The sequence below is a fragment of the Hyla sarda genome, unplaced genomic scaffold, assembly GCF_029499605.1.
Source record: "Hyla sarda isolate aHylSar1 unplaced genomic scaffold, aHylSar1.hap1 scaffold_455, whole genome shotgun sequence".
Lineage (NCBI taxonomy): Eukaryota > Metazoa > Chordata > Amphibia > Anura > Hylidae > Hyla > Hyla sarda.
In genome coordinates, this window is record NW_026610468.1 from 79,855 (window position 1) to 102,537 (window position 22,683).

The window sequence follows — 22,683 nt, forward strand, 5'->3', positions numbered from 1 at the left end:
GATTTGCCAGGAACCCTTCTTACTCCTCCTACTTGCATGTGACACTGGGCTTAGGATCTGCATAGGAAACACACACACAAGCACACACCTACCTTTGTTGCCTGCAGATGCCTCCTTGGCTGTCCCCAAACGGTATCAAACCAACACCCACGGGAAGCTGTAAGCATAGAGGACATGCCTGCACCCCATTGGACTTACCTGTGTGGGTTAAATCCGGGTTATTTGACAACCTATGGCGGTGATGGTTCTGCTCAGGCAGAGCAGTGCTGATGCTCCTCATAAAGCTGTCGCTGCTGTGAAGGTTCTAGGTGACATCACAAATCCCTTTGGTTACATACACAACAAAGCTGGGTTGTTGTTGTTTACACTCTGCAAGGCCTGTGGAAGTGAGTGACATCATAGCACTGTAGTTCTGAGGGTTCAAGATGGATGCAACAATCTCCTGTTGCTTCTATGAAGGCCGTAATAGACGACATCACCAAACAGCTCCATAGTCACATACACAGCAAAGGAGAGATGTTGTTTACACCTAGTGATGTCAGTGGTATTGAGTGACATCACAGCACAGTGCTAAGGCTCCTGGGCCTGGACACAGCAGCGGCTGCAATATCTCAACGGAGAATACGTTTATATCTATGTGTGTGTGTGCGCATATATATATATATATATATATATATATATATATTTCTCCGCCGAAATCACTTTTAAACCCATTTCCACCTTTTTTTCCCTTCTCTTCCTCTTACTTTTTTTTCACGTTTTTTTACGTTTTTCTCCTTTTCGCCTCTTTTCTGGGCGTATTATTCTTCTTTTTCTTCTTTTTTTTCGTCTAATGCATACCCCATCAGTGCAGCAATGCTTATTCAATACCGCCAGCAGATGGAGACACTGGGGGATAATTTTCTAAGGATTTATACTGATTTTTCCTGTCTGAATTTGTCGCACAGAAAGTTGCAGGCCAAATATGTGTGACATTTCTGCGACTTTAGCTTCTAGAGCATTTTTACAACATTATACATAGGTGCTGAATACATAAAAAGCGACTGTTCAGCGACAGACAAGTCGCATCGGCTGAAAGTAGGCCAGAATGTCAGTCCATGTTGGAGCAGGTTTAGATACAGTCTAAAGCATAGATCTCAAAGTCTGTGCACAGAATTTAGCAAGGGCCTCGCACCTTCTGATGCATCAGGTAGGTGCACAATAGCATAGCCTAACCCTCTGTACTTTGGTCTATATTGATGCGGGACATAGACAGCCAGCTGATGACCAATCCATTAGTGCAATGGATGGCTGGAAGCATTTGTCTTTGCCTTTGCAATACCACAGAAGCAATGCATGGTCAATGTACAGCAATGACACACCTGTGTGAACAGCCAGGAGACCCCCCCCCCCCCCCCCCCCATGTTATGTTACATAGTTACATAGTTAGTACGGTCGAAAAAAGACATATGTCCATCACGTTCAACCAGGGAATTAAGGGGTAGGGGTGTGGCGCGATATTGGGGAAGGGATGAGATTTTATATTTCTTCATAAGCATTAATCTTATTTTGTCAATTAGGAACATTCAGCACCCACCCGCTATCAAGGCAGCTGCCTATCATGTCATGCCCTACCTGCACAGGTGTGCTGGCTACTCAAATGATCCAATTAAGGAGGCCATTTAGTCAGCAGCAGCAGAAGTCCTGTGCCTGGACGCTCCAACAGGGGCCAGACACAAGCAGAAGCAGCAGCAGCAGAAGCAGCAGCAGCACCACCTTTTGTTTTTTGGCTGCAGCAGCAGCAAGGCCCACAGGGCTGGCTAGCTGGCTAGCCAGCAAGCAGGTAGCAATGAAAGTAGGAATCTTTCTTTTTAACCCTGTAAGGGGGTGGTGCACTGTACCCGAAGATACTGCCATATCGGGTCAATGCATAGGGCGACGGAAGCAAGCTTCGAAATCGGCCCCCATTCTCAAAAATCCATTTAATATATGGTCCCCAGATAGGGGACGTATCAGATATTAAACTGATAAGAACAGATACTACACTTGATCTTAGCCAAAAGGCCGAGAAGCGATAACCGTGAAAGGGGCGGGCCCAACAAGGTCCCCTTCATGGGCACTATCACTGCTTGCTGTCAGGGAGGCTGCCAGACAATTTTCCATGCACACTCTGGGCTGGGGGGCAGTCAACCACCAGTACACACAGCAGAACCTAAACCCATACCATTATTGCTAAGCAGCAAGACAGGGGCCCATTGCACTCCCACGGGGCCTTTTTAAATGCAATCCATAACCCGGATTTGCCAGGAACCCTTCTTACTCCTCCTACTTGCATGTGACACTGGGCTTAGGATCTGCATAGGAAACACACACACAAGCACACACCTACCTTTGTTGCCTGCAGATGCCTCCTTGGCTGTCCCCAAACGGTATCAAACCAACACCCACGGGAAGCTGTAAGCATAGAGGACATGCCTGCACCCCATTGGACTTACCTGTGTGGGTTAAATCCGGGTTATTTGACAACCTATGGCGGTGATGGTTCTGCTCAGGCAGAGCAGTGCTGATGCTCCTCATAAAGCTGTCGCTGCTGTGAAGGTTCTAGGTGACATCACAAATCCCTTTGGTTACATACACAACAAAGCTGGGTTGTTGTTGTTTACACTCTGCAAGGCCTGTGGAAGTGAGTGACATCATAGCACTGTAGTTCTGAGGGTTCAAGATGGATGCAACAATCTCCTGTTGCTTCTATGAAGGCCGTAATAGACGACATCACCAAACAGCTCCATAGTCACATACACAGCAAAGGAGAGATGTTGTTTACACCTAGTGATGTCAGTGGTATTGAGTGACATCACAGCACAGTGCTAAGGCTCCTGGGCCTGGACACAGCAGCGGCTGCAATATCTCAACGGAGAATACGTTTATATCTATGTGTGTGTGTGCGCATATATATATATATATATATATATATATATATATATATATTTCTCCGCCGAAATCACTTTTAAACCCATTTCCACCTTTTTTTCCCTTCTCTTCCTCTTACTTTTTTTTCACGTTTTTTTACGTTTTTCTCCTTTTCGCCTCTTTTCTGGGCGTATTATTCTTCTTTTTCTTCTTTTTTTTCGTCTAATGCATACCCCATCAGTGCAGCAATGCTTATTCAATACCGCCAGCAGATGGAGACACTGGGGGATAATTTTCTAAGGATTTATACTGATTTTTCCTGTCTGAATTTGTCGCACAGAAAGTTGCAGGCCAAATATGTGTGACATTTCTGCGACTTTAGCTTCTAGAGCATTTTTACAACATTATACATAGGTGCTGAATACATAAAAAGCGACTGTTCAGCGACAGACAAGTCGCATCGGCTGAAAGTAGGCCAGAATGTCAGTCCATGTTGGAGCAGGTTTAGATACAGTCTAAAGCATAGATCTCAAAGTCTGTGCACAGAATTTAGCAAGGGCCTCGCACCTTCTGATGCATCAGGTAGGTGCACAATAGCATAGCCTAACCCTCTGTACTTTGGTCTATATTGATGCGGGACATAGACAGCCAGCTGATGACCAATCCATTAGTGCAATGGATGGCTGGAAGCATTTGTCTTTGCCTTTGCAATACCACAGAAGCAATGCATGGTCAATGTACAGCAATGACACACCTGTGTGAACAGCCAGGAGACCCCCCCCCCCCCATGTTATGTTACATAGTTACATAGTTAGTACGGTCGAAAAAAGACATATGTCCATCACGTTCAACCAGGGAATTAAGGGGTAGGGGTGTGGCGCGATATTGGGGAAGGGATGAGATTTTATATTTCTTCATAAGCATTAATCTTATTTTGTCAATTAGGAACATTCAGCACCCACCCGCTATCAAGGCAGCTGCCTATCATGTCATGCCCTACCTGCACAGGTGTGCTGGCTACTCAAATGATCCAATTAAGGAGGCCATTTAGTCAGCAGCAGCAGAAGTCCTGTGCCTGGACGCTCCAACAGGGGCCAGACACAAGCAGAAGCAGAAGCAGCAGAAGCAGCAGCAGCACCACCTTTTGTTTTTTGGCTGCAGCAGCAGCAAGGCCCACAGGGCTGGCTAGCTGGCTAGCCAGCAAGCAGGTAGCAATGAAAGTAGGAATCTTTCTTTTTAACCCTGTAAGGGGGTGGTGCACTGTACCCGAAGATACTGCCATATCGGGTCAATGCATAGGGCGACGGAAGCAAGCTTCGAAATCGGCCCCCGTTCTCAAAAATCCATTTAATATATGGTCCCCAGATAGGGGACGTATCAGATATTAAACTGATAAGAACAGATACTACACTTGATCTTAGCCAAAAGGCCGAGAAGCGATAACCGTGAAAGGGGCGGGCCCAACAAGGTCCCCTTCATGGGCACTATCACTGCTTGCTGTCAGGGAGGCTGCCAGACAATTTTCCATGCACACTCTGGGCTGGGGGGCAGTCAACCACCAGTACACACAGCAGAACCTAAACCCATACCATTATTGCTAAGCAGCAAGACAGGGGCCCATTGCACTCCCACGGGGCCTTTTTAAATGCAATCCATAACCCGGATTTGCCAGGAACCCTTCTTACTCCTCCTACTTGCATGTGACACTGGGCTTAGGATCTGCATAGGAAACACACACACAAGCACACACCTACCTTTGTTGCCTGCAGATGCCTCCTTGGCTGTCCCCAAACGGTATCAAACCAACACCCACGGGAAGCTGTAAGCATAGAGGACATGCCTGCACCCCATTGGACTTACCTGTGTGGGTTAAATCCGGGTTATTTGACAACCTATGGCGGTGATGGTTCTGCTCAGGCAGAGCAGTGCTGATGCTCCTCATAAAGCTGTCGCTGCTGTGAAGGTTCTAGGTGACATCACAAATCCCTTTGGTTACATACACAACAAAGCTGGGTTGTTGTTGTTTACACTCTGCAAGGCCTGTGGAAGTGAGTGACATCATAGCACTGTAGTTCTGAGGGTTCAAGATGGATGCAACAATCTCCTGTTGCTTCTATGAAGGCCGTAATAGACGACATCACCAAACAGCTCCATAGTCACATACACAGCAAAGGAGAGATGTTGTTTACACCTAGTGATGTCAGTGGTATTGAGTGACATCACAGCACAGTGCTAAGGCTCCTGGGCCTGGACACAGCAGCGGCTGCAATATCTCAACGGAGAATACGTTTATATCTATGTGTGTGTGTGCGCATATATATATATATATATATATATATATATATATATATATATATTCTCCGCCGAAATCACTTTTAAACCCATTTCCACCTTTTTTTCCCTTCTCTTCCTCTTACTTTTTTTTCACGTTTTTTTACGTTTTTCTCCTTTTCGCCTCTTTTCTGGGCGTATTATTCTTCTTTTTCTTCTTTTTTTTCGTCTAATGCATACCCCATCAGTGCAGCAATGCTTATTCAATACCGCCAGCAGATGGAGACACTGGGGGATAATTTTCTAAGGATTTATACTGATTTTTCCTGTCTGAATTTGTCGCACAGAAAGTTGCAGGCCAAATATGTGTGACATTTCTGCGACTTTAGCTTCTAGAGCATTTTTACAACATTATACATAGGTGCTGAATACATAAAAAGCGACTGTTCAGCGACAGACAAGTCGCATCGGCTGAAAGTAGGCCAGAATGTCAGTCCATGTTGGAGCAGGTTTAGATACAGTCTAAAGCATAGATCTCAAAGTCTGTGCACAGAATTTAGCAAGGGCCTCGCACCTTCTGATGCATCAGGTAGGTGCACAATAGCATAGCCTAACCCTCTGTACTTTGGTCTATATTGATGCGGGACATAGACAGCCAGCTGATGACCAATCCATTAGTGCAATGGATGGCTGGAAGCATTTGTCTTTGCCTTTGCAATACCACAGAAGCAATGCATGGTCAATGTACAGCAATGACACACCTGTGTGAACAGCCAGGAGACCCCCCCCCCCCCCCATGTTATGTTACATAGTTACATAGTTAGTACGGTCGAAAAAAGACATATGTCCATCACGTTCAACCAGGGAATTAAGGGGTAGGGGTGTGGCGCGATATTGGGGAAGGGATGAGATTTTATATTTCTTCATAAGCATTAATCTTATTTTGTCAATTAGGAACATTCAGCACCCACCCGCTATCAAGGCAGCTGCCTATCATGTCATGCCCTACCTGCACAGGTGTGCTGGCTACTCAAATGATCCAATTAAGGAGGCCATTTAGTCAGCAGCAGCAGAAGTCCTGTGCCTGGACGCTCCAACAGGGGCCAGACACAAGCAGAAGCAGAAGCAGCAGAAGCAGCAGCAGCACCACCTTTTGTTTTTTGGCTGCAGCAGCAGCAAGGCCCACAGGGCTGGCTAGCTGGCTAGCCAGCAAGCAGGTAGCAATGAAAGTAGGAATCTTTCTTTTTAACCCTGTAAGGGGGTGGTGCACTGTACCCGAAGATACTGCCATATCGGGTCAATGCATAGGGCGACGGAAGCAAGCTTCGAAATCGGCCCCCGTTCTCAAAAATCCATTTAATATATGGTCCCCAGATAGGGGACGTATCAGATATTAAACTGATAAGAACAGATACTACACTTGATCTTAGCCAAAAGGCCGAGAAGCGATAACCGTGAAAGGGGCGGGCCCAACAAGGTCCCCTTCATGGGCACTATCACTGCTTGCTGTCAGGGAGGCTGCCAGACAATTTTCCATGCACACTCTGGGCTGGGGGGCAGTCAACCACCAGTACACACAGCAGAACCTAAACCCATACCATTATTGCTAAGCAGCAAGACAGGGGCCCATTGCACTCCCACGGGGCCTTTTTAAATGCAATCCATAACCCGGATTTGCCAGGAACCCTTCTTACTCCTCCTACTTGCATGTGACACTGGGCTTAGGATCTGCATAGGAAACACACACACAAGCACACACCTACCTTTGTTGCCTGCAGATGCCTCCTTGGCTGTCCCCAAACGGTATCAAACCAACACCCACGGGAAGCTGTAAGCATAGAGGACATGCCTGCACCCCATTGGACTTACCTGTGTGGGTTAAATCCGGGTTATTTGACAACCTATGGCGGTGATGGTTCTGCTCAGGCAGAGCAGTGCTGATGCTCCTCATAAAGCTGTCGCTGCTGTGAAGGTTCTAGGTGACATCACAAATCCCTTTGGTTACATACACAACAAAGCTGGGTTGTTGTTGTTTACACTCTGCAAGGCCTGTGGAAGTGAGTGACATCATAGCACTGTAGTTCTGAGGGTTCAAGATGGATGCAACAATCTCCTGTTGCTTCTATGAAGGCCGTAATAGACGACATCACCAAACAGCTCCATAGTCACATACACAGCAAAGGAGAGATGTTGTTTACACCTAGTGATGTCAGTGGTATTGAGTGACATCACAGCACAGTGCTAAGGCTCCTGGGCCTGGACACAGCAGCGGCTGCAATATCTCAACGGAGAATACGTTTATATCTATGTGTGTGTGTGCGCATATATATATATATATATATATATATATATATATATATATATTTCTCCGCCGAAATCACTTTTAAACCCATTTCCACCTTTTTTTCCCTTCTCTTCCTCTTACTTTTTTTTCACGTTTTTTTACGTTTTTCTCCTTTTCGCCTCTTTTCTGGGCGTATTATTCTTCTTTTTCTTCTTTTTTTTCGTCTAATGCATACCCCATCAGTGCAGCAATGCTTATTCAATACCGCCAGCAGATGGAGACACTGGGGGATAATTTTCTAAGGATTTATACTGATTTTTCCTGTCTGAATTTGTCGCACAGAAAGTTGCAGGCCAAATATGTGTGACATTTCTGCGACTTTAGCTTCTAGAGCATTTTTACAACATTATACATAGGTGCTGAATACATAAAAAGCGACTGTTCAGCGACAGACAAGTCGCATCGGCTGAAAGTAGGCCAGAATGTCAGTCCATGTTGGAGCAGGTTTAGATACAGTCTAAAGCATAGATCTCAAAGTCTGTGCACAGAATTTAGCAAGGGCCTCGCACCTTCTGATGCATCAGGTAGGTGCACAATAGCATAGCCTAACCCTCTGTACTTTGGTCTATATTGATGCGGGACATAGACAGCCAGCTGATGACCAATCCATTAGTGCAATGGATGGCTGGAAGCATTTGTCTTTGCCTTTGCAATACCACAGAAGCAATGCATGGTCAATGTACAGCAATGACACACCTGTGTGAACAGCCAGGAGACCCCCCCCCCCCCCCCCCCATGTTATGTTACATAGTTACATAGTTAGTACGGTCGAAAAAAGACATATGTCCATCACGTTCAACCAGGGAATTAAGGGGTAGGGGTGTGGCGCGATATTGGGGAAGGGATGAGATTTTATATTTCTTCATAAGCATTAATCTTATTTTGTCAATTAGGAACCCACCCGCTATCAAGGCAGCTGCCTATCATGTCATGCCCTACCTGCACAGGTGTGCTGGCTACTCAAATGATCCAATTAAGGAGGCCATTTAGTCAGCAGCAGCAGAAGTCCTGTGCCTGGACGCTCCAACAGGGGCCAGACACAAGCAGAAGCAGAAGCAGCAGAAGCAGCAGCAGCACCACCTTTTGTTTTTTGGCTGCAGCAGCAGCAAGGCCCACAGGGCTGGCTAGCTGGCTAGCCAGCAAGCAGGTAGCAATGAAAGTAGGAATCTTTCTTTTTAACCCTGTAAGGGGGTGGTGCACTGTACCCGAAGATACTGCCATATCGGGTCAATGCATAGGGCGACGGAAGCAAGCTTCGAAATCGGCCCCCGTTCTCAAAAATCCATTTAATATATGGTCCCCAGATAGGGGACGTATCAGATATTAAACTGATAAGAACAGATTTTTTTTTTTTTTTATTATCTTTTTTTTTTTTTTTTTTTTCCTCAGTTACAGACTATTGTTTGGACGATCATCAGGTCACCTACCAAGACTCGTCACTTAAAACAATATCTGAAAAAACATCATACGGAAAAAACTAACTAAGGGAACCGAGTGCCAAGAAAAAGTGACCAAACAACAAAACAAAAAAACATGTCAAAAACAATCACAGAAATTGGTCAAAAACTTACAGCTTTCTCCTTTACGTACTTCTTATAAATTTTTCCATCGTGTATGCATCCAGATTTTCTCCGCTTCTTCTTCACCAATTCTCTTTTTGTCCAGTAGAAAGATAGTAAAAATCCTTCCTAAAAACAATCTTTTCAATTCCCTCGGAGAAATAACAACATTTTTAAAAACAAGCAAATTGCGTGAGTCCCATAAAACCTCTTTAAAAACAGAAAAAAGAATCCAATTAGTACGTGTATCTTCCTTTTTACTAAGATCTTGACCAATAAAAACTTTCTCAAAAGAAAAACTGTTATATCCAGTGAGTTGGATTAAAAACTTCTTTAAAAACATAAAAAATTCTTTTGCATAAAAACAGTCCCAATAAAGGTGCACTAAGTCTTCTCTACCTCCACAACCCTCTCTTGGGCATCTGTCACTTATTCTCAAACCTCTTCCATTTAAAAAAGATCGGGTTGGGAGGCAGCCATGAAAGGACATCCAACTAACGTCTTTTTGTCTGTTTGATAGTCCAATAACTTTAAAAAACTTCCAAATCTTCACAGACTGAGCATTAGTGCAGAATGGTACTTCATATAATCTCTCATTTTTCCTTATTTCTTGTTCTATTTTCTTTTTATCAGGTTCACCTAAAGAGCTCAAACCAAATTGATCATTGAAAGACCTGAGGAGCACATAGAAGGTAGGTATCACATGTGCTATGGGTCTCCTCAAATCCCTCTCACACCAGCCCCATTTGGAAAACAACCATCCTGCAAGGTATTTACTCATGTCTGCCGCCCTATTATTGCACTGTATCAATTTAAAAATTAAAAGAAAATAGTGCACCTTTAAAAACAGATCAATGTTTGGAAAGTTATATCCGCCCAAATTCATACTCTTCATCACTTCTTCTCTTCTCATTTTCTCCATCTTAGACCCCCAGAAGAACACAAAAAGCTTCCTTGTGACTCTCCTAGTCCATAACTTCCCTGGAGGAAGCACCATAGCCGTATACAAGAGAAGCGGTAGGATTACAGACTTAATGATAAGAACTTTCCCTTTAAGTGACAAGTTCCTTAACCTCCAGAAGGATAGCTTCTTCTCAATTTTACTGTCCAAAGTCTCATAACTTTTCTTTCCTTTGAGGTCTTTATCAAATATCACTCCTAGCACTTCAATGTCTTCTTTTTCCTTAACACCATCCACTACTATATTCTCTTGGTTCCCAAAACTGCATAATTGGCACTTCCCCCAGTTCACATTCATCCCAGCCACACAACAAAAAATCCTCACATGCAAATTTACTCTGTTGAGATCTGCTTGGGATGTACAAGTAAAAACCACATCGTCCATATAACTTAAAACCTTTAACTTACTACCATCACTACCTGGAATAAAAACACCACTCACACATTTATCTTTCTGCACATTCTTCAACAGGCCCTCTATAACGCATATAAACAGAATTGGGGAGAGTGGGCATCCCTGTCTGACTCCAGACAAGACATTAAAAGCAGGCCCCACATGCCCATTTACTAAAATCTGACTTGTCACCCCATGATAAAAACTCATAATAACAGATAATAACTTTTCTGGAATACCTAAGTGTTTTAGAGCAATGAACATAAAATCATGTGCAACCTTATCATAAGCCTTTTCGAAATCTATGGACTCAACAAACAGTGCATTCTTGTTAAAGTTACTGTAATAAATAGAGTCTCTTAAAAGCAATAAATTATCTGTTATTTTTCTTTTCGGTACTGCACAAACTTGGTATTCTCCCACAAGGTGGTCCACTACATCACTCAGTCTATTAGACACAATCTTAGCAATTATCTTGTAGTCACAATTTAATAAAGTTATAGGTCTCCAATTTTTAAGATCTCTGCCATCACCTTTTTTATGAATTAATGTTATGACCCCTTTCTTCATAGATTCAGCTAAAACACCTGAGTTAAAAACATATTGCACCACCCGTGTAAACTCTTTACTTAAAATATTCCAGAACGCGGAATAAAACTCAGCGGGGAGACCATCACAGCCTGGTGTCTTCCCTTTGGCCATCTTATCCAGGGCCTGCTTGATCTCCCCTTCACTAACATCATCAATCAAAAAATCTACTTTTTCAACAGGAACATTATTCTCCAAAATATTACAATAATCATTCATCTCCGTCTCACTGGCTCTGCTCTTATTACTAAAGAGTGTCTCATAAAATCTGCCAATCTCCTTCACCATCTCCTCTCCAAAAACTTCCCCCGTAGGGGTAAAAACAGATTTAAAAACACCTTTAGCATTAAAACATTTTTTAAAGAAATACCGTGTACACTGCTCATTTTCTTCTAGGTGCTGCACTTTAGACTTATATACAATATTCCTTCCCTTTTCCAACAACCTTTTTTTCATCTCCCCCTTCACCTTAACAATCTCATCCTCCACCTCCACACCAACACGTTTAAACTTATAGAGAGTCTCTAACCGGGATACAAGCCTTTCATCACTCCTCCTCTTCTCTTGTGCTCTCTTTATGCAAAACATCTTAAAGAAATTAGAAAACTCTCCTTTAGCCCATTCCCACCACACTAAGACATTACTAAAATCAGGTTGTTTAGAAACACAGGATAAAAACACATGATTAAAACCAGCCATTACTTCCTCATCTTCCAATAGACTTACATTTAATTTCCAGAGCCCCCTCCCAAAATGAAGGGACTCTGTGACACTTATCTCAGCCGACACCATCTTGTGGTCTGAGAAAGTTGACATCATTTGATTGCACCGGACCACCTTAATCCCATCAGAGACCAGGATGTAATCGATCCGGGATTTACAGCGGCCACTATCTGATATGTACGTATATCTTTCATCAGTGCTAACCATCAGTCCAACATCAGTAAAATGCAAGTCTTGAATAATTTGATTTAAAACATTGGAAGTAATATCAGTTCTAACCTCAGCAGAGCTCTCACGATCATTGACGGATCTAATGCAGTTAAAATCGCCAACAATAATAGTATCTTCACGACCAGGGATAAAAAACTTAAGGGACTCTAAAAAAGACAAACGTGCTTGTTTTTCTGCTGGAGCATACACATTAAAAATTCTCATCCTCTGGCCCAAAACCTCAAAAATTAAAACCATACAACGACCAGGTACTAAAGTTTGGCAATTTAAAACTTTAATGTCCCTGTTTCGCAATAAAATCCCAACACCTTCATTTTTGTTTTCTGCACATGTGGACCAGAAGGACTGCCCACACTTCCACTCATTTGCATAAGGTGCTGACTTTATTGCACACTCCTGTAAACATATCACATCACTTCTAACATTCTCAAGAATATCAAAAATTGCAGCTCTCCTAATTTCAGACTCAATACTTCTTACATTAATAGTTGTTACAACCAAAGTCATAATAACTAGGAAAAGAAAACCAAATGCTTTAAAATCCATCTTAACTTAGAAATTAACATTTTGGCCTTCAACTTTCCTATGTAAACTTGCAAAACAATCAGGCGACCCTATGTTAGAGTCCCTGTCTATTTCATTATCACTACCAAGAACAAGGGCTTCCTGATCCTCAGACCAGCTCCCTGTCTTACACCTTTTATTCACAACCTGCACATCCTCATCTTCCTCCTCCTCTTCTTCCTTACTGCGAGAAACTCTCTGACCAGGTGTTAGAGATCTCTGAGATGACCCAACAACCTCCATTCCCTCCTCCTCCCCCACAATTGGGTTTGGACATTCAATATCATCCATAGCCTCTTCACTAGAAAGAACATCACCATACACTGTCTCAATTTTCTCCACCACTTTCACTTTTTTTGCTTTTTTCTTTTTCACCAAGGTAAATTCACCTCCCACACCTGTCTCCTCACCAGTCACAGCAGTGGAAACACCCTCCTCCCCTGACCTCTCCTGAGTGCTAATGTGCTCCACTATCACAGAACTTTCCTCAGCCACCTGTGCCACATTAACACTCACACTCACACTCTCACCAACTCCAGGAACAAACCTCCCTCCCCCTTTTTCTCTTTGTTCTCCTCTATTCCCAGCTGCATCAGCATAACTTCTCTTCTTTTTATACCACATATCACAGCCTCTTGCCAAATGTTCCTCACTTCCACAGATATCACATGTCTTCTTCTCTGTACAAATACTTGCTTCATGACCAGTTTTCCCACAATTTCTGCAACATTCTCCTTTCTCAGGGCAATAATCCTGCACATGGCCATAGGCATGGCACTTTCTACAATATTGCAACTGGCCTTCATAAAAGCAGAAACCTCTCTCTCCTCCGATAGAAAACACCTGTGGTATGCTCTTCCTTCCATCTTGCATTCCTTCATCTTTTTTAAATTTTACAATAAACTTTCTCTTACAATTAAAGTACCCAAACTTGTTCTTAAGTCTTCCTATAAATTTCACTTCCTCGCAATACCGGAACAAAAAGTTTGTAACCATTTCATCAGAAACCTTAGGATTATACATGTGGACAATTACTACCTTTGTTGTATTCATAAATAATGGTTCCACTTTAATCTTCTTCATTATAGCAGGCTCACTTTTCCTCTTCATTTCTTCAAGATCCATATAGACTTTCTGGCAAATCTCAGAACCACAAAAAGTAATATCATAAATTCCTTGCCTAGGAAAATCCTGTATAGCCAATACATTCCATACCTGTAGGTAATCAAGCTTGCGAAGAATCTCCACAACGATTTGGTCAAGTCCGATCGTCCCCCGGTGCTCGCCAGGAACGTAGATCCGCACCGTGTCCTCAAGTCCACGCGCCTTCTCGCTCATTTTTGCAGGTAAAACCCACGATCGCAGCTCAGCAACAATCCAGGGCCCCCCGTAAAGAGGGCCCCGATCACCACTCCTTTCAACCCAAACCACGCACAGAAATCCACACGTGATCTTAGCCAAAAGGCCGAGAAGCGATAACCGTGAAAGGGGCGGGCCCAACAAGGTCCCCTTCATGGGCACTATCACTGCTTGCTGTCAGGGAGGCTGCCAGACAATTTTCCATGCACACTCTGGGCTGGGGGGCAGTCAACCACCAGTACACACAGCAGAACCTAAACCCATACCATTATTGCTAAGCAGCAAGACAGGGGCCCATTGCACTCCCACGGGGCCTTTTTAAATGCAATCCATAACCCGGATTTGCCAGGAACCCTTCTTACTCCTCCTACTTGCATGTGACACTGGGCTTAGGATCTGCATAGGAAACACACACACAAGCACACACCTACCTTTGTTGCCTGCAGATGCCTCCTTGGCTGTCCCCAAACGGTATCAAACCAACACCCACGGGAAGCTGTAAGCATAGAGGACATGCCTGCACCCCATTGGACTTACCTGTGTGGGTTAAATCCGGGTTATTTGACAACCTATGGCGGTGATGGTTCTGCTCAGGCAGAGCAGTGCTGATGCTCCTCATAAAGCTGTCGCTGCTGTGAAGGTTCTAGGTGACATCACAAATCCCTTTGGTTACATACACAACAAAGCTGGGTTGTTGTTGTTTACACTCTGCAAGGCCTGTGGAAGTGAGTGACATCATAGCACTGTAGTTCTGAGGGTTCAAGATGGATGCAACAATCTCCTGTTGTTTCTATGAAGGCCGTAATAGACGACATCACCAAACAGCTCCATAGTCACATACACAGCAAAGGAGAGATGTTGTTTACACCTAGTGATGTCAGTGGTATTGAGTGACATCACAGCACAGTGCTAAGGCTCCTGGGCCTGGACACAGCAGCGGCTGCAATATCTCAACGGAGAATACGTTTATATCTATGTGTGTGTGTGCGCATATATATATATATATATATATATATATATATATATATATATATTTCTCCGCCGAAATCACTTTTAAACCCATTTCCACCTTTTTTTCCCTTCTCTTCCTCTTACTTTTTTTTCACGTTTTTTTACGTTTTTCTCCTTTTCGCCTCTTTTCTGGGCGTATTATTCTTCTTTTTCTTCTTTTTTTTCGTCTAATGCATACCCCATCAGTGCAGCAATGCTTATTCAATACCGCCAGCAGATGGAGACACTGGGGGATAATTTTCTAAGGATTTATACTGATTTTTCCTGTCTGAATTTGTCGCACAGAAAGTTGCAGGCCAAATATGTGTGACATTTCTGCGACTTTAGCTTCTAGAGCATTTTTACAACATTATACATAGGTGCTGAATACATAAAAAGCGACTGTTCAGCGACAGACAAGTCGCATCGGCTGAAAGTAGGCCAGAATGTCAGTCCATGTTGGAGCAGGTTTAGATACAGTCTAAAGCATAGATCTCAAAGTCTGTGCACAGAATTTAGCAAGGGCCTCGCACCTTCTGATGCATCAGGTAGGTGCACAATAGCATAGCCTAACCCTCTGTACTTTGGTCTATATTGATGCGGGACATAGACAGCCAGCTGATGACCAATCCATTAGTGCAATGGATGGCTGGAAGCATTTGTCTTTGCCTTTGCAATACCACAGAAGCAATGCATGGTCAATGTACAGCAATGACACACCTGTGTGAACAGCCAGGAGACCCCCCCCCCCCCCCCCATGTTATGTTACATAGTTACATAGTTAGTACGGTCGAAAAAAGACATATGTCCATCACGTTCAACCAGGGAATTAAGGGGTAGGGGTGTGGCGCGATATTGGGGAAGGGATGAGATTTTATATTTCTTCATAAGCATTAATCTTATTTTGTCAATTAGGAACATTCAGCACCCACCCGCTATCAAGGCAGCTGCCTATCATGTCATGCCCTACCTGCACAGGTGTGCTGGCTACTCAAATGATCCAATTAAGGAGGCCATTTAGTCAGCAGCAGCAGAAGTCCTGTGCCTGGACGCTCCAACAGGGGCCAGACACAAGCAGAAGCAGAAGCAGCAGAAGCAGCAGCAGCACCACCTTTTGTTTTTTGGCTGCAGCAGCAGCAAGGCCCACAGGGCTGGCTAGCTGGCTAGCCAGCAAGCAGGTAGCAATGAAAGTAGGAATCTTTCTTTTTAACCCTGTAAGGGGGTGGTGCACTGTACCCGAAGATACTGCCATATCGGGTCAATGCATAGGGCGACGGAAGCAAGCTTCGAAATCGGCCCCCGTTCTCAAAAATCCATTTAATATATGGTCCCCAGATAGGGGACGTATCAGATATTAAACTGATAAGAACAGATTTTTTTTTTTTTATATCTAAAGCCGAGGAACGTGCTTTCGATTCACCCAAAGTGCAAGAAAAAGTGCAAACGTGTTACACTAAAAAAAACGTGCACAAAGGATGCGGTCTATCGCAAGCCCTTCTCCGATAGGAGAGAGGCCCCCCAACAAACCTTACCCTTCGCCTCCGGACCAAAAGGTACCTGCGAGGTTCCAGGTTCGATGTCCCTTTTCGCCGAAGCTACTAGGGGACCACAAATGCTCCCGGCATCCCCCTTGGCGTTAGCCAAGGTATCTGCCCGCAGAGCCGATTACGGTAGGTACCCTGCCAAAGCAGGAGTACCCGGGGTGTTTGCAGGGAGGTGCGGAACCTAATGGCCACACACACCTCCCCTAGACCGCCAGGAGGGACACCCAGAAGGGCTACCGCATCCTGACCAATCCTGTGAACACACAACACGCAAAAAGTGACACAGTGAGACAAAAAAAGAAATAAATAAGTGAATGTGTGCAGATATACTGCCCGGACATCCGGCCGGATCTATAAAAATTTCTCTGATCCTAGCCAGAAGGCCGGGAATCAAGAGGTGAGTGCCACAAGGTGAAGAGATTATGGTGCCCGTGCTTCAACTCAGTGAGTCTATTCTCCCAGTGAGTTTCGGCACCTCGGGGTCACCACTCCCCGAGGCACAAAAGTACCTCGGCTCTAGACCCTCTCAGCCTCATGGCGAGACCCGGAGGGAACAGGTCACATCGGGGCAGCCGTCGAGCTGATTCCTCAGAACCAGCCCCGGAAAGCCCTGGTACACCTGCATCCTCCATGCAGCACCCATCCCCACCAGCATGAAAACTGATAAGAACAGATACTACACTTGATCTTAGCCAAAAGGCCGAGAAGCGATAACCGTGAAAGGGGCGGGCCCAACAAGGTCCCCTTCATGGGCACTATCACTGCTTGCTGTCAGGGAGGCTGCCAGACAATTTTCCATGCACACTCTGGGCTGGGGGGCAGTCAACCACCAGTACACACAGCAGAACCTAAACCCATACCATTATTGCTAAGCAGCAAGACAGGGGCCCATTGCACTCCCACGGGGCCTTTTTAAATGCAATCCATAACCCGGATTTGCCAGGAACCCTTCTTACTCCTCCTACTTGCATGTGACACTGGGCTTAGGATCTGCATAGGAAACACACACACAAGCACACACCTACCTTTGTTGCCTGCAGATGCCTCCTTGGCTGTCCCCAAACGGTATCAAACCAACACCCACGGGAAGCTGTAAGCATAGAGGACATGCCTGCACCCCATTGGACTTACCTGTGTGGGTTAAATCCGGGTTATTTGACAACCTATGGCGGTGATGGTTCTGCTCAGGCAGAGCAGTGCTGATGCTCCTCATAAAGCTGTCGCTGCTGTGAAGGTTCTAGGTGACATCACAAATCCCTTTGGTTACATACACAACAAAGCTGGGTTGTTGTTGTTTACACTCTGCAAGGCCTGTGGAAGTGAGTGACATCATAGCACTGTAGTTCTGAGGGTTCAAGATGGATGCAACAATCTCCTGTTGCTTCTATGAAGGCCGTAATAGACGACATCACCAAACAGCTCCATAGTCACATACACAGCAAAGGAGAGATGTTGTTTACACCTAGTGATGTCAGTGGTATTGAGTGACATCACAGCACAGTGCTAAGGCTCCTGGGCCTGGACACAGCAGCGGCTGCAATATCTCAACGGAGAATACGTTTATATCTATGTGTGTGTGTGCGCATATATATATATATATATATATATATATATATATATATATATATATATTTCTCCGCCGAAATCACTTTTAAACCCATTTCCACCTTTTTTTCCCTTCTCTTCCTCTTACTTTTTTTTCACGTTTTTTTACGTTTTTCTCCTTTTCGCCTCTTTTCTGGGCGTATTATTCTTCTTTTTCTTCTTTTTTTTCGTCTAATGCATACCCCATCAGTGCAGCAATGCTTATTCAATACCGCCAGCAGATGGAGACACTGGGGGATAATTTTCTAAGGATTTATACTGATTTTTCCTGTCTGAATTTGTCGCACAGAAAGTTGCAGGCCAAATATGTGTGACATTTCTGCGACTTTAGCTTCTAGAGCATTTTTACAACATTATACATAGGTGCTGAATACATAAAAAGCGACTGTTCAGCGACAGACAAGTCGCATCGGCTGAAAGTAGGCCAGAATGTCAGTCCATGTTGGAGCAGGTTTAGATACAGTCTAAAGCATAGATCTCAAAGTCTGTGCACAGAATTTAGCAAGGGCCTCGCACCTTCTGATGCATCAGGTAGGTGCACAATAGCATAGCCTAACCCTCTGTACTTTGGTCTATATTGATGCGGGACATAGACAGCCAGCTGATGACCAATCCATTAGTGCAATGGATGGCTGGAAGCATTTGTCTTTGCCTTTGCAATACCACAGAAGCAATGCATGGTCAATGTACAGCAATGACACACCTGTGTGAACAGCCAGGAGACCCCCCCCCCCCCCCCATGTTATGTTACATAGTTACATAGTTAGTACGGTCGAAAAAAGACATATGTCCATCACGTTCAACCAGGGAATTAAGGGGTAGGGGTGTGGCGCGATATTGGGGAAGGGATGAGATTTTATATTTCTTCATAAGCATTAATCTTATTTTGTCAATTAGGAACATTCAGCACCCACCCGCTATCAAGGCAGCTGCCTATCATGTCATGCCCTACCTGCACAGGTGTGCTGGCTACTCAAATGATCCAATTAAGGAGGCCATTTAGTCAGCAGCAGCAGAAGTCCTGTGCCTGGACGCTCCAACAGGGGCCAGACACAAGCAGAAGCAGAAGCAGCAGAAGCAGCAGCAGCACCACCTTTTGTTTTTTGGCTGCAGCAGCAGCAAGGCCCACAGGGCTGGCTAGCTGGCTAGCCAGCAAGCAGGTAGCAATGAAAGTAGGAATCTTTCTTTTTAATCCTGTAAGGGGGTGGTGCACTGTACCCGAAGATACTGCCATATCGGGTCAATGCATAGGGCGACGGAAGCAAGCTTCGAAATCGGCCCCCGTTCTCAAAAATCCATTTAATATATGGTCCCCAGATAGGGGACGTATCAGATATTAAACTGATAAGAACAGATACTACACTTGATCTTAGCCAAAAGGCCGAGAAGCGATAACCGTGAAAGGGGCGGGCCCAACAAGGTCCCCTTCATGGGCACTATCACTGCTTGCTGTCAGGGAGGCTGCCAGACAATTTTCCATGCACACTCTGGGCTGGGGGGCAGTCAACCACCAGTACACACAGCAGAACCTAAACCCATACCATTATTGCTAAGCAGCAAGACAGGGGCCCATTGCACTCCCACGGGGCCTTTTTAAATGCAATCCATAACCCGGATTTGCCAGGAACCCTTCTTACTCCTCCTACTTGCATGTGACACTGGGCTTAGGATCTGCATAGGAAACACACACACAAGCACACACCTACCTTTGTTGCCTGCAGATGCCTCCTTGGCTGTCCCCAAACGGTATCAAACCAACACCCACGGGAAGCTGTAAGCATAGAGGACATGCCTGCACCCCATTGGACTTACCTGTGTGGGTTAAATCCGGGTTATTTGACAACCTATGGCGGTGATGGTTCTGCTCAGGCAGAGCAGTGCTGATGCTCCTCATAAAGCTGTCGCTGCTGTGAAGGTTCTAGGTGACATCACAAATCCCTTTGGTTACATACACAACAAAGCTGGGTTGTTGTTGTTTACACTCTGCAAGGCCTGTGGAAGTGAGTGACATCATAGCACTGTAGTTCTGAGGGTTCAAGATGGATGCAACAATCTCCTGTTGCTTCTATGAAGGCCGTAATAGACGACATCACCAAACAGCTCCATAGTCACATACACAGCAAAGGAGAGATGTTGTTTACACCTAGTGATGTCAGTGGTATTGAGTGACATCACAGCACAGTGCTAAGGCTCCTGGGCCTGGACACAGCAGCGGCTGCAATATCTCAACGGAGAATACGTTTATATCTATGTGTGTGTGTGCGCATATATATATATATATATATATATATATATATATATATATATATATTTCTCCGCCGAAATCACTTTTAAACCCATTTCCACCTTTTTTTTCCTTCTCTTCCTCTTACTTTTTTTTCACGTTTTTTTACGTTTTTCTCCTTTTCGCCTCTTTTCTGGGCGTATTATTCTTCTTTTTCTTCTTTTTTTTCGTCTAATGCATACCCCATCAGTGCAGCAATGCTTATTCAATACCGCCAGCAGATGGAGACACTGGGGGATAATTTTCTAAGGATTTATACTGATTTTTCCTGTCTGAATTTGTCGCACAGAAAGTTGCAGGCCAAATATGTGTGACATTTCTGCGACTTTAGCTTCTAGAGCATTTTTACAACATTATACATAGGTGCTGAATACATAAAAAGCGACTGTTCAGCGACAGACAAGTCGCATCGGCTGAAAGTAGGCCAGAATGTCAGTCCATGTTGGAGCAGGTTTAGATACAGTCTAAAGCATAGATCTCAAAGTCTGTGCACAGAATTTAGCAAGGGCCTCGCACCTTCTGATGCATCAGGTAGGTGCACAATAGCATAGCCTAACCCTCTGTACTTTGGTCTATATTGATGCGGGACATAGACAGCCAGCTGATGACCAATCCATTAGTGCAATGGATGGCTGGAAGCATTTGTCTTTGCCTTTGCAATACCACAGAAGCAATGCATGGTCAATGTACAGCAATGACACACCTGTGTGAACAGCCAGGAGACCCCCCCCCCCCCCCCCCATGTTATGTTACATAGTTACATAGTTAGTACGGTCGAAAAAAGACATATGTCCATCACGTTCAACCAGGGAATTAAGGGGTAGGGGTGTGGCGCGATATTGGGGAAGGGATGAGATTTTATATTTCTTCATAAGCATTAATCTTATTTTGTCAATTAGGAACATTCAGCACCCACCCGCTATCAAGGCAGCTGCCTATCATGTCATGCCCTACCTGCACAGGTGTGCTGGCTACTCAAATGATCCAATTAAGGAGGCCATTTAGTCAGCAGCAGCAGAAGTCCTGTGCCTGGACGCTCCAACAGGGGCCAGACACAAGCAGAAGCAGAAGCAGCAGAAGCAGCAGCAGCACCACCTTTTGTTTTTTGGCTGCAGCAGCAGCAAGGCCCACAGGGCTGGCTAGCTGGCTAGCCAGCAAGCAGGTAGCAATGAAAGTAGGAATCTTTCTTTTTAACCCTGTAAGGGGGTGGTGCACTGTACCCGAAGATACTGCCATATCGGGTCAATGCATAGGGCGACGGAAGCAAGCTTCGAAATCGGCCCCCGTTCTCAAAAATCCATTTAATATATGGTCCCCAGATAGGGGACGTATCAGATATTAAACTGATAAGAACAGATTTTTTTTTTTTTTTTTTTTTTTTTTTATCTAAAGCCGAGGAACGTGCTTTCGATTCACCCAAAGTGCAAGAAAAAGTGCAAACGTGTTACACTAAAAAAACGTGCACAAAGGATGCGGTCTATCGCAAGCCCTACTCCGATAGGAGAGAGGCCCCCCAACAAACCTTACCCTTCGCCTCCGGACCAAAAGGTACCTGCGAGGTTCCAGGTTCGATGTCCCTTTTCGCCGAAGCTACTAGGGGACCACAAATGCTCCCGGCATCCCCCTTGGCGTTAGCCAAGGTATCTGCCCGCAGAGCCGATTACGGTAGGTACCCTGCCAAAGCAGGAGTACCCGGGGTGTTTGCAGGGAGGTGCGGAACCTAATGGCCACACACACCTCCCCTAGACCGCCAGGAGGGACACCCAGAAGGGCTACCGCATCCTGACAAATCCCGTGAACACAAAACACGCAAAAAGTGACACAGTGAGACAAAAAAGAAATAAATAAGTGAATGTGTGCAGATATACTGCCCGGACATCCGGCCGGATCTATAAAAATTTCTCTGATCCTAGCCAGAAGGCCGGGAATCAAGAGGTGAGTGCCACAAGGTGAAGAGATTATGGTGCCCGTGCTTCAACTCAGTGAGTCTATTCTCCCAGTGAGTTTCGGCACCTCGGGGTCACCACTCCCCGAGGCACAAAAGTACCTCGGCTCTAGACCCTCTCAGCCTCATGGCGAGACCCGGAGGGAACAGGTCACATCGGGGCAGCCGTCGAGCTGATTCCTCAGAACCAGCCCCGGAAAGCCCTGGTACACCTGCATCCTCCATGCAGCACCCATCCCCACCAGCATGAAAACTGATAAGAACAGATACTACACTTGATCTTAGCCAAAAGGCCGAGAAGCGATAACCGTGAAAGGGGCGGGCCCAACAAGGTCCCCTTCATGGGCACTATCACTGCTTGCTGTCAGGGAGGCTGCCAGACAATTTTCCATGCACACTCTGGGCTGGGGGGCAGTCAACCACCAGTACACAC

At 45.0% G+C, this 22,683-nt stretch overlaps 5 non-coding genes and 4 pseudogenes across 5 annotated transcripts; all 9 read right to left on the reverse strand.

Annotated features, from left to right (window-relative positions):
* Positions 1-1,864: 1,864 nt before the first annotated feature.
* On the reverse strand, positions 1,865-2,055 carry LOC130335672 (U2 spliceosomal RNA). Its single transcript, XR_008877249.1, has one exon. It is a non-coding gene; the product is annotated as a U2 spliceosomal RNA (small nuclear RNA).
* Positions 2,056-4,139: 2,084 nt separating this feature from the next.
* On the reverse strand, positions 4,140-4,330 carry LOC130335675 (U2 spliceosomal RNA). The gene has a single exon (XR_008877251.1). It is a non-coding gene; the product is annotated as a U2 spliceosomal RNA (small nuclear RNA).
* A 2,089-nt stretch (positions 4,331-6,419) lies between these two features.
* LOC130335676 (U2 spliceosomal RNA) lies at positions 6,420-6,610 on the reverse strand. The gene has a single exon (XR_008877252.1). It is a non-coding gene; the product is annotated as a U2 spliceosomal RNA (small nuclear RNA).
* Positions 6,611-8,693: 2,083 nt separating this feature from the next.
* On the reverse strand, positions 8,694-8,866 carry LOC130335641 (U2 spliceosomal RNA; annotated as a pseudogene).
* A 7,226-nt stretch (positions 8,867-16,092) lies between these two features.
* LOC130335634 (U2 spliceosomal RNA) lies at positions 16,093-16,273 on the reverse strand (annotated as a pseudogene).
* Positions 16,274-16,968: 695 nt separating this feature from the next.
* On the reverse strand, positions 16,969-17,128 carry LOC130335645 (U2 spliceosomal RNA; annotated as a pseudogene).
* Positions 17,129-19,223: 2,095 nt separating this feature from the next.
* On the reverse strand, positions 19,224-19,414 carry LOC130335677 (U2 spliceosomal RNA). The gene has a single exon (XR_008877253.1). It is a non-coding gene; the product is annotated as a U2 spliceosomal RNA (small nuclear RNA).
* A 2,095-nt stretch (positions 19,415-21,509) lies between these two features.
* Positions 21,510-21,702, reverse strand: LOC130335639 (U2 spliceosomal RNA). The gene has a single exon (XR_008877230.1). It is a non-coding gene; the product is annotated as a U2 spliceosomal RNA (small nuclear RNA).
* A 693-nt stretch (positions 21,703-22,395) lies between these two features.
* On the reverse strand, positions 22,396-22,555 carry LOC130335646 (U2 spliceosomal RNA; annotated as a pseudogene).
* Between the last annotated feature and the right edge of the window lie 128 nt (positions 22,556-22,683).